At 40.2% G+C, this 12,029-nt stretch overlaps 1 protein-coding gene across 2 annotated transcripts in view; it reads left to right on the forward strand.

Annotated features, from left to right (window-relative positions):
- Positions 1-12,029, forward strand: part of CHST11 (carbohydrate sulfotransferase 11) — a 160,626-nt gene that overhangs the window by 65,622 nt on the left and 82,975 nt on the right. The gene's annotated exons all lie outside the window — the stretch shown is intronic.

Raw genomic sequence — 12,029 nt, forward strand, 5'->3', positions numbered from 1 at the left:
ATTCTACAGTTTGAATTAAAAGCCTGATTTTTAAAGGCTTTTAGTTTTAATGATGCGAACTCCTACAAAGTCTTTTCTTAGGTACCCAAAAGCCTTAAAAGGATACCTAGATAGAAGCTGAGGAAATGTGTTGACATGGACTGGCAGGGTGGTGTGAGAAATGTGTTAACGTGGACTGGCAGGGTGGTGTGACGTGATCTACATGAGACAAGGAGTGCAGTAAGACTGTAAATTGCCATAATATTACATGAATATAATTTATATGACTTTCAGATAGCCAGCTGCCTTTCTTGTCCTGGTCTGTGGCTTGTATGGAGTCTAGACAAACACTGTAGCTCATGTTCTTTCTTACACTGTGTGCTATTCAATACCTGACTGTCTTGATGAGAGCTAGGACCTCAGTTATTGCTCTTCTTGTGACAAGTAGCATAAGAAAACTACCTGAAATTCATGCTCCTGTTTGCTCCTCTAGATCAATTTATTCCCTACATGTGGGCTGAATTGGCACATTCAGGAGAAGCATTTCCTGTTGGCAGCTGAGAGGAAGTGCTGCCATTGAGAAAAAATGCCAGCTGACTATTAAACATATTTATTAAAGTTTAACAACCGCCTATTATATATTTATCCATGAATGAATAGATTGAGTTTTATTAAATTGGCTATTAGGGAAAGTGACTATCCCAGTAAATCTAACTTGTTATATTTAACAAGGCAATAAATGTTTTAAATACTATTTGATTATGAAGAGACTCACTATATCATGTGCAAAACGAAGTCTGAGGGATTTAAAGTATTTACATAAAGAATTGACAGCAATCCAAAGATATGTGATATCGGTTATGAAGCGCAGTAAAGCTCCATTTGCTTGTTAATGGTTTTATGAACAGGCTGACTTTCTAATTCAATTCGAATTCTGGGCATGGCTGGGAACATAAGTTTGTCATACTGTTATACCGCCCTTTATTGACCATTATGGGAGTCAGCATTGCATAAATGGGAAGCGCATGCAGAAGCCCTGAAGAGGAACAATCCAGTGCTGCAAAGGAAAACTATTAGTATTTGCAGGTCAAATTTAAAGACTCTTTGCAGATGTTCAAGAGGAGCAGGTAAGGGAGATGAGACGAGCTGAGTAATTGGTCTCCCTGGGGTCTGCTGTGTGTCAGTCAAGACCTTTTGCCCTTTAACATTATTAAAGGCCAAGCTGTAGGAAAGAAACATCCCCATCCAGTGAAGGGCCATAATCCCAGAGCCCTTGCAAACCTGGACAACTGAAAAGATTTCCTGAGCTTCCTGAAGCAGGGGACATAACTGGCAGCTCCTTCCTTTCTGTGTACCCTGACCAAGTGAACTGTTAGCATCCCTTTCTGGGCTCACCTCTGAGCCAGCCAATGTCAATGTTTGAGGGAGTGCAGTAGTTCTGGCAGCTGATGTTGAACTAAAGATGTTTATTGTTATTGAAGTTTTTTTATGCAGAAGTGTTTCCATCAGCTTGCTGATACCCATTTTTATGAAGCTTTTAATTTTTGTTTCTTTCTTTGTTTTTAGTTGGTGCTTGATTTTTTTGGAAGGGGCTTTGCATGCTGCCCTCAGTACCAGAGGGACAGACAAATGAGCATATGCAATCTGGGAAAACAGTAACACGAAAAGGCAGTGAGTAGAGGCTGCCAGAGGAAACAAGAGGTTGGAGATGACACCTAGAATGCTTCATCAGATATATGGTTAATCTTTTTTTTTTTCATTTGTGCCCAAAGAGCATTCTGTCTCACCTTTCTTAAGGTGGCAGATTAGAGACTGTTGTATATTTTGGCAGGAGGGTGCTTGTTCCTCAAGAGTTCACCTGTACTTGCAAGGATGGGGGGGGATGGAGGGCAGATCTCTCATGTTTGTTTCCTTGCTGAAGCACTTGCAATCAGCCTTTTGTAGCCAGCTCAGAAGTCAAATATATAATAAATATGCAAGAAGACAAGTCCAGGCTGGATGGAAGCTCTAGTGGAAGGTGTCCCTGCTCATGGCAGTTGGAACAAGATGATCGTTGAGGTTCCTTCCAGCCCAAACCAATCTTTGATTCTACAAAGACATTTTTGGCCAAAATCTCTCTTACTAATTTAAGTGATGAAAGCAGATCTTTAACCTCTGACTATCAGAACCTTTTGGACTCCTGATGTTGTGAATCCATGTTTCTCTCCTGGCTGCCAGTGGCTGTGTGTGCCATCACAGAAACTCTCTGGCACTCAGCTTAGCTGCCTTAGAGCAGCCGCAGAGCTGATTGAGCAGATATTCATAGTTCAAAGTAATATGTGTAATTTAAACACCAAACTTAGGCCACTGAAAGATGCCTTGAAGCTATGGTTTTGGATTACTACAAGCTAGGTGTAGCTGTGATTTTTTTTAAAGGGTAGGAAACTTTAAATTTGAGATGTATTAAGGGCCCATTCTGCCTTGTGTTCTGTGTGCTCCTGCCTGTTCCCTGCCTGGGAGATGAGAGTTTGGTCATTGATTAAAATAGGTGTCAGATAGGGTCAATACTCACTGGGATTTCGGTTGCTGTAGTTTAACATGAGTCAGTTTTTTCTACTCGTGTTTGATATCAATTTGCACTGCCCTCATAAAACCAGATGGATACAGGTTGATTTCCACCAGCTGAGAGTTTGACTGTGGTTATTTAATATGTTAACATATAACAGCCTCTCTGATCCTGGCCTGGTTTTTCCTTCTATGGAGTTACTTGAGTTGTTTGCAGATGCCATCATTTGTCTCTTAAATCTTTTTTTGGCCTTGTGAATGGTTGTGAAAAGGAAAGAGAAAGGAAAGGGAAAAAGAAGAGAAGGAAAAAATAAAAAATAATAACAGTAAAAAAAAGGCAGTAAAAAAGATTGGTCTTCAGAAAATTCAAATGTAGCAATGATCTGAAGGTGACTGAATGGGTCATTGGGTGCTTTGTAGGAGCTGAATGTTAGGATTGAAGTCAGATTTTCAGAGGGTTAATCATAATTGTTCCTATGTTGAGTGGAGAAAGAGAGGACAAGTGGGTGGAGATAGCACTTGAATTAGGACTTGAGAAAGTGTCCATTACAAAGCCCATGTAGGATTTATGCCTTAGCTGGGTGTCTGGCCTTGTGATTATTGTAAAAGTATAACACATTTGCTCTTTTGCTTGTGGTAATAAAGCAGAAAATGGGAAGTGCATTTGTCTGTGGACAAAAGATTTCTTCTCTAGGGCTTTCACTGAAAGATTTTTCATGAGCACTAATATACCATGAGGGAAAGAAAAGTCAATATAACCAAACTGGATTTACACTGAGTAAGTGGATTTCCAGGCTGTGGTCTCCTCATACACAGCAGGCGATGTGCAGCACGTCTCAGACCTTACTATCTGTTGTTTTGCCTTTCGTTTTTAGGTGGAGGTTTAGTACTAAGCTGCAGAGATACCAGTGGCAAATTTTGAGGGCTGAAATGGATTGTTTATTTAATGAGTTTATTAAAAAGCCACATCATTATAAATGGAAAGAGAAAGAGGATTCAATCATACAACAAATGGCAAAGGAGAGAATCTAGATGTAACTGAACACAGATGAAGGGTCCTGCAGGAATGTGACACAAGCTCGCATTTTATCTTGGGTAGATTTTGTGGGGTTTTTATTGCATATGAAACCCCAAGAATTTAAGGATGTGGGGAAACAAATACTTGCAAGACATATTCATAGGAGACAGCATATACAACTGTCTCTTGTAATTTACATGGCTTTGTGCAGCCCCACTGCTCCAAGAAAAACAGATAATTGTTGGTCAGTCCATGAGCTGGAGTCACCAGAAGTTCAGAACTGGGTAACACTGTTCACACTTTCATGGTTAACATTGATCTGTTTGGTAACAGAGGGTGTGCTACTGAATTACAAGAAGTTTCAAACCAAAACAGAAATGTTGGAGGAATGGGAAATAATTGCATCTTTAAGGTTAGATTTTTGTCTTCTAGTTGTCAAGACTGACATTTAATATTCATTAAATGCAAGTAGCACCATTGCTTAGTCTAACTGTCTAGACCTCTGAGAAGAACACAGAAGAGATAAAGTTCTGTATCCATCAGGATCCAAATCCAAGGATAAGTTTGTTTCACTTTCTAATTTGACATTGACATTGCCTAACTTTAATTCATGAATCAACTGTTTTGCTAAAGGTCACACTGTTTGCCAATTTCTTTTTGTCGAGGAGAGGTATTTCTAGGTGTCTGCTTTTGGTGTAGCTGGAGCCAGGTCTAGTAATTTGCTAAAACTGGTGAGTCAGAACTGCAGACCAACTGTTTGTTGCCTTGGCATTATGAAATTTTATGACCTGGTCATTCCAAAATGACCCATTTTTTGTTCTATTTTTTCCCCCCTTCTCTCCTTCCCACCAGGAGAAGGGAAGGTAAGTGAATTGTTGCCTTGCAGACAGTGTTTATACATTCTCAGTCTCTTGAGGCCACAAATGCTGCATTTTGGGAGCTGCCCTGTGATTATCTGTGCCTTAGACTGCCTGGGTAGCATCAGCAAATCCCAGCCTAGTTCAGCCCACATCACCCATCTGGGCTGTAGTTTGCTGTCTTCAATTGATTTCCACTCCCTAGGATGACTCTGGGGGCTGTACCCATTCCTGGACAGAGATTTGTGGTGAGCTTTGTGGTCTGAGCTCTGTGTGCACATCATCCACAGCACTTTGTATCAGAGGTTCCAGTGCTAAGGACCTGGTATTTCTGTTCTTGGTGTATCTGAGGCTCTGAGCACTGTGCAGTTTGTTTCAGTGTGCTCTGGATCCTCATTCTCAGGAACAGAGCAGCCAAAGAGCAGGTCATTGAATAGGATGAGAAGTCCAGTTCACCTAGTGGTTTCTTTTCAGCAGCAAGTGACCAGATTACAAGAAAGATAAAAAACTCATGATACTCTTCCAGAGCACAACCTGTGGGTCACGAGCATCCTGAGCCAGACTTGTGTTTTTGTCAGCTATATCATGCAAGAAAAGCCTGAGATGACTGACAGTTACTATATCAGTCAGAAAGGGGAGAAAAAAAAAATAGATCTCGAGTTACTTGCCAATTCCAGTAAGACAAGAAAATTACACCAGCACTGTGCAGCAGTGCTATCCATTATTTTTTCTCCAGTTTTCGTGTAGATATGTTCTGGGTTTCAGATTTCTTCCTTGAGACAGCCATATAGCTGTCCTGGGAAGTGAACTTTTGAATATGAGAAATAGTCAGTTTATCTAAAGAACAGTATGTTAGAAGTTATTGATGCTTTGCAACCGAGTAATAAATATGTATGTGTGTAATAAATATGTATGCCCTCCTTATCGAGGGCAAGAAGTGGCCCAAAAGTTGTACCAGTACTGAAAACATATGTTGTTTGGTTGATGCTGATCTTTGTAGGCAAATCTGTGCAGATGATAACAGGATGGTAAGTATGGCTCATAATTACAGTATTTGATTGATCATAAATTAAAAACTCCTTAATGGGAAAGGTACAGCATGGAGACATAAGGAAGAACAGTTGATGTGCAATGTCAAACTTTAGGTACCTACTCCTGTTGATAAACAACAATTTCATATGTAATTAGCCTCATTTGCTGCAGCAAAATGACTGCTGATGAAAGAGGAGATGATTTACTCCATGGATGACTTCTTATGGAGAGACATTACTTACTGTCGTGCTTGGAAGTCATAAAACAGCAGCTGGCCTGGAATGAAATATTACATTAACCTTAGTAGAAAAATTGCACTAGTGAGAATGCTTTGTTGTTAATTACTGATTACAAATGATAAGAACTGGTTTTAGATGCCAAGGAGATGACTTGGAGAGGGGAAGGTTTCAGGTATGGTGTGCTTCATAGATCATTCACTGTGACATGATGGATACCTTTGTAAATCAAGAGGAATTAATCAGCCAAGTATGTACAGTAACTACCAGCATTCAAGGCTAGAATTTTCCACAGGACATGCTCATTCAAGTTCCTGCAGTGCATTGGGATGAATTTTTGGGCACCTGTGTTTAATAAAAGACTCATTACCTGCATGAAATGAAAGAAAATAGTGTTACTCAAAGTAGCTCAGATTTCCCAGATAGAAAAAAAAATTAATTTCTCCAGTCCTTGATTTGTATTTCATTCTTTTGAGAGCATGTGAGTTTTACTATAAAAGATTTCTGGAGGCATAAAAGTATGAGAGGAAAGGTTTAAAAATACAAGAGACGTGGCCAAAACCAAAAGGATTTTATGTGGTGGAGGTGAAAGAGCATAGCACAGCTTTTCAAAATTATCTGTATGCAATGTGTGGGCTCTCTGTTACACAAGCACTTAGACAGATGGGTGGAGAGAACACCTGGACTCAGCACTCCAACCTGGTGCCATTCAGTGGCTTTTTGTGTTTAATTGTCTCCAAATCAGACCTCTGAAGATCTGAACCATGTTGGTTCAGTCAAATGCTTGCTCTGACCTCAGTAATATTCAGATGGGACACCTTGCCTGCCTCTTTCTCTGCACGAAATTCCTCATTTTTCCTCCCCAGTTTTAAGTTTTGGACCTGAAAAACTGGGTAATCATACTTGAGAATGCAGGGGGATATGGCAGTTTGGAGGAAGCAAAGGGCAGTGGGAGTATGTCTGTAATGATCACAGATTTCTGCTCCTGGTCCCTGCAGAGCAGTGTCTCCTTTCTGTCTGTGCTCCAAGCATCTGAAACCATCCAAGTGCTCCAGTATCAGTGGCTAAGTTACTGTATCCCAGTGTTTACAGACTAGTCCTTGTAAACTGTAGCCTCTCTTGCTTGTTTCTAGTGCTAGTAGTTTTGGGACAGCTTTCTCAGTTGTGTGAAGGAAGGCAGCTGTGTTTGGTTAAACATCTGCCTTCTTTCCCCTGTGTTGGGTATTTTTATTATTTTAGTAGAAGAAGTTTCTTAACTGCAGCAGAGTTGTTGCCCACTTGTGACAGGGCAAGATGATCTCTTTACATCCTGAGAGCCCAGCTGTAACCTCTCTCTCCCCTGGGGGATTGTAGGGTGTCCCAATAGATGTAACTATGAAAATCAGAGAATACAGACATACAATCTGTCTACTGGCACTTGTAATTCTTATTTACTTTAATTTTAAGGTGGGACAGAAGAAGTTGGTAAATTTGCAATTAGTTTCAAGAGATTAGATTCCACAAGTTCCATTTTTGCAGATTTTACTGTATCTGATGCAGAACCTCAAGTTGTACAAAATGGTCTATAATATCCATTGATATTGTATGTAATGTTGATATGTACTATTCATTCACTTTTTCACTTTGTACAATATTAATTAACCTCAACGATGTAATGAGCTGCACCTTAACAAAGGTTTCTTCAGTAAAAGTACAATGATCTTCTTGACTGTTTATGCAGAGAAATTCAGGAATGTTTCTCTTTGAATGCCACAGACATAGCAAGATTAACATAACATGCCTTTTGAAAGATGTGGCTGCAGGAGCCAGTGTGCCTTTTGGGATTCCTACACTAAGGAAATTCATAGTACTGTGGGGAGACAGGCTGTAGAGTTTTTCTACAAGTGTGTAAATCATCAAATTAAGGACAGATTATTTAAGGGCACTTTCTAAGGAAGTTTTTGTTTAGGTGAAGTTTGTGGGGAAGTGTACGGTGGGTCAAGCCAGGTGCTGCAGTCCAATCCATACTTAGTGCACTACAAGAAGTGGCTGCCCCTGGAGTGAGTCTGCTCTCCATGGTGTTATGGACAGGGCTGAGCAGAAAGGTCAGCTGGAAAATACAGAGTTTGTGGATGGCTAAAAGCAGTTGTGAGTTTGGGCTGCGTTCCTCCAGTTGTGGTAGGTGGTGAACACTTGGGTTGGCTTGGAGTTAATCTCACAGGAGTGTGTGCATGTGGGCAATGATAGATTTGAGATGATGCAATTGTGCATCCCAGACTGGGCAGGTCATGTATCCAGGTGACACAGTGCAGAGAGTGTCTTCAGTCTCTCCGGTTCATGCTGTCATGCGTTCTGAAACTAAACAGAAGAAAGGAGCAGGATTTCAGGCTGGTAGGCTCTGCATTAAGCCTCTGTCAGGATGATCTGAGGATATAATAGAATAACAGCCACGGCTGATTTAAGACCTTGTGTGCTCGTCTGTTGATCTAGTAAAACAAGGAGGAAATTCTGCCTTGCCCTGACAGTCTTGTTTGGTGACATCAAACCCTTGTGACAGCAGTAATTAACAATTCACTGAATCCAGAGTACAAACTGAAGGGTCCTGGGCTATTCCCGCCAGTGATCAGGGTGCTCTCACAGAACTGGGGTCTGAATCCCTGCAAACAGAGGACGTGTGCCCCATGCATGGGAAACACCCAGCTGCTGGTTGTTGGAGTTGTCCTTACATTTGTTTGTTTAATTATTAGACTGAGAGATTTGTTGTTTCAGTAATCATCATCTAGGCAGCCACACTTAAACTGCTTTTATTCACTAGTTTTCAGACCCTGCTTCTTACTCACATGGAGCAGGTGTAGAAAGAAAAGCAAGAAAAAAGTATTTTTACAAGGCAATACCTATACAGCATTTGAACGCAACAAAAAAGTGTTTGTATTGTGTATGTCTCCTTTTCCTCTATAAATAACATAGTATCTATCATACTACCTATACAGCATTTGAACGCAACAAAAAAGTGTTTGTATTGTGTATGTCTCCTTTTCCTCTATAAATAACATAGTATCTATCATACTGAGGCCACTCAAGGAGGTCATTATTGATTTATTTACCTGTTGCAGTTGTATATTCTAGTGTGGATGGGATCTTGTATTTGAACCATCCCTATGTTCATGAGGCAATGGCAAAATGTGGGGGGCAGAATGAAAGCAAAATTTTATTTCCTTCACAGTGATTCTTTTGTGCAGTTGCTTTGGAAGGAGGAATAGATTTTTATTCCAGGTTTTCCAGCATGCTATCAATGTAGATGTTTCTATCAATTTATTACCTTGGGATAAAAGTGATACTTGATCTATTGAAAATTGATGGCAAAACTCCTAAGGTCTAAAGAGGCCAAAATTCAAGTTAAAAGATCTCATCCAGGGGATCAGAAAGGAGCTATATTTGTGAGCAATTTTTTATCTGTCTTTTCATCATTCCACACATTCTATTGCACTATAAAATACTGAAGGTCTTATGCCAAAAAGATTTCCCTTTTTTTTTCTGGTAGTGACATAATAAATACATCCAAACCAAAGAGAGTTGTAAAATTTTACAGTGCACTGAAATTGATGTGTATTTCTGGTGCCCGGAAAATCCAGGAAGGAGTGTTCCTTTCTTTTCAACCTTAAATCACATCTGAACAGTATTCCGAGTGTTGTCCAGCAGAGGGTTGAAAGCAAAACATTACATCCAAATTTTAAAAGAACAGTAAAAAATCAGAACATCCCCACAGTTAGATCACCTGACTGCACAGCAGATTAGCAACCTCTGTAGCTATCAAATCCATGCCTTAATATAAATCTTTTCTCCATGTAAATGTGAGCTGTGTCTTAGATAATTTCAGACAAGCATCTGGGGATTAGTAAGAGGAAGTGAATATTAATTCAATTAGAGGACAGAAGATGAACGTACAAGCTGGCATGGGGAACTGACATTGGGAGTCCAAGTAACAAACACATCTCTATAGCTAGGAGAGAACAGTTTCATCTGTTCAAGTCAGACTTGGCTTTTGCTTTGCATATATTTTACTTATTAAATAGTGGTTGAAGGAGTTGTATTTACATAGCAATATAGTTAGTGTCATATTTTGTGAACTGAGCCTGGCTGAAAATACATGGATGAAAGATCTGGAGAGCAGATGCATAGTGCTAGCCTTCCGTTGATTTTGATACATTAAATATTCATAAAAAGCTTGTCTGAAGGAGAAAAGAAATGTTTAGTTGAACCAGTAAGGAAAAGCTGAAATCACTGGTACTTCTACAAAAGTGTAACATGTTACCTAATGTAAACTGAATAAAGGCTTCTGTGGGGAAGGTGAGATATGCAATATTAGGCACCGTTTTCTTTCTGTAAGAGATTGTTGTGCCAGTGACATCTCTCTATAAAGTAATAGCCAAAAGTCACTATGCTGAGCACAGGAGAGGTTTTTCGTTCTTTAATTTCCGTAACTTTGGACCTAAAAAAGCATATCCATGCACTTCCTTATTCTTAAATGCCATGTATTTACAGCCTGGAAACAAATCCTTTCACACTGCATTTTCCAGGCTGGAGCACACTGTCACTATGGGAGTAAGCCCTGGATCTGTAGGCTTTTCTCACCTCTTCTATGGCACTCTCATTTGTGCATGATTTTCTGCTAATCTGGGTCTTTATTTGAAGAACATGGGCACTCTGCTCAGCTCCCCACCTGATGCAGAGATGCTTTTGTCTCTGTCCCTGCACAGTTTCAAGCTCAGGTAGGGCTTGGACTCTGGCAGGAACTCAGGGGTTCTGGGGTAATGCTAAAAATGAATGTAATATGCATGTACAGATGTGTGGTTGTGTGTATTTGGTAGGAAATGTCACAGTACAGACAGCTTTGCACTGACAGAGTGATGAGGAGCGCAGCACACGCAACGAGCATGTCCAGCTCCTAAACAGCCTCATGGGGCTCAGTTACTCTGGGCAGGGTGCCTCACTGGAGGGATAGGAATGATCCTGCTGCTTTCTCTGCAGCTGCTTTTATCTTCTTTATTTCATGTAAACTTGGGGTAATAAACTGTTGCTGAATTTGCAGCTGTGTGCAGGGGGGTAAGGTTGTCTTCTTGCCAAGACCTACTTCTCTGTTCTTTCCATTCCTTTCTGCCATTTCCTCCAGCTTTGAAGTCTCCTTCTCAGCTTCAATCCTTCTCAGACTTCAGCTCTGCTCAGTCTCCCTCTCCCATTCGTATTTTTTATCTTACAAAAATGAGTATATTTTTAAAATTAATTTACTGTGCCAATTTATGATCTTGACTGTCAGAAAGTGGAGGAGCCACACAGTGAAAGAATGACTTGGAGATACTTTTACCTCCGAAAATTGCACTATTGCTTATTTGTTTATTTTAGGCGACTAGTGCAAAAGCAAACCAGGTAAAAGAAAAATTTTATCTGTTTGCTGGTAGAAGTAACGTGAAAGTGTATCACCAAAGTAATGACAGGCCAGGTGTTTATGAAAATGGAAGGAGCTAGAAAACAAGTAGTGCAAGACCTATGGTTTCACCTCCAACAACCACTAAAGAAGTCATGGGACACTGACATGTAAATGCATTGAAGGGGTTTGTTTTCAAAAGGGATGTAACAGATCTCTCCCTGATCCTGCTTACGATCCTTCAATCACACAGCCACTGATCTGTCACAGGAAGATTGGTGGAATCTTCAAGCATCACCTTCATGCCTTGCATGGAGTATCATGTGCTGGTCCTCTTTAAGAGACCCACTTCAATTTTCACTTGGGCTGTAAAGTGAGTTACTATATAAAATATTGACATGGAGGGAAGAAAACTGCCTTTTTACCCAAGTGTAAATGATCTTGAAACAAAATACGTGGGATAAAAGAATGATTTCTTAGGCAGGTTTAATGAATAATTTATTTTTGCTTCTCATGACATCAGTGTAATTAAATCTGCGGCTAAAGAAGTAAGACAGAAGGTATCATCTGCTAAGACACTGAATCTCTTTATCTCACCACTGGCAAAGTACACTCATCTGTTATTAAAGGCTCTCCTGCAGTTGTGTGGGTTCAAAATCTGTCGTGTCACTAACAAGTTGTTCTTGTGTAAGTACGAACATGATAAAAATCCATGTATTCAATCTGATATCTGCATCCAAAAATAACCTAAATAAGCTTCCTTTCCTGCTAAAGCTGCTCCTACTTTGGAAGCTGTACATTGAAATGATTCTTGCTTTGTGCAGATGGCTTTGTGCAGGCTATGTCCCTATTGGTGTGTGTTTCCAGTTGATCTGTCACAGAACTATGGGTGGTCTCTAACTTGGGTAATTCACCAGGCTGCACCAGGTCATTGCTGTTGTGATTTCTTTTGCTCTGTTAAA

Source organism: Molothrus aeneus, chromosome 5 (genome assembly GCF_037042795.1).
Source record: "Molothrus aeneus isolate 106 chromosome 5, BPBGC_Maene_1.0, whole genome shotgun sequence".
NCBI lineage: Eukaryota > Metazoa > Chordata > Aves > Passeriformes > Icteridae > Molothrus > Molothrus aeneus.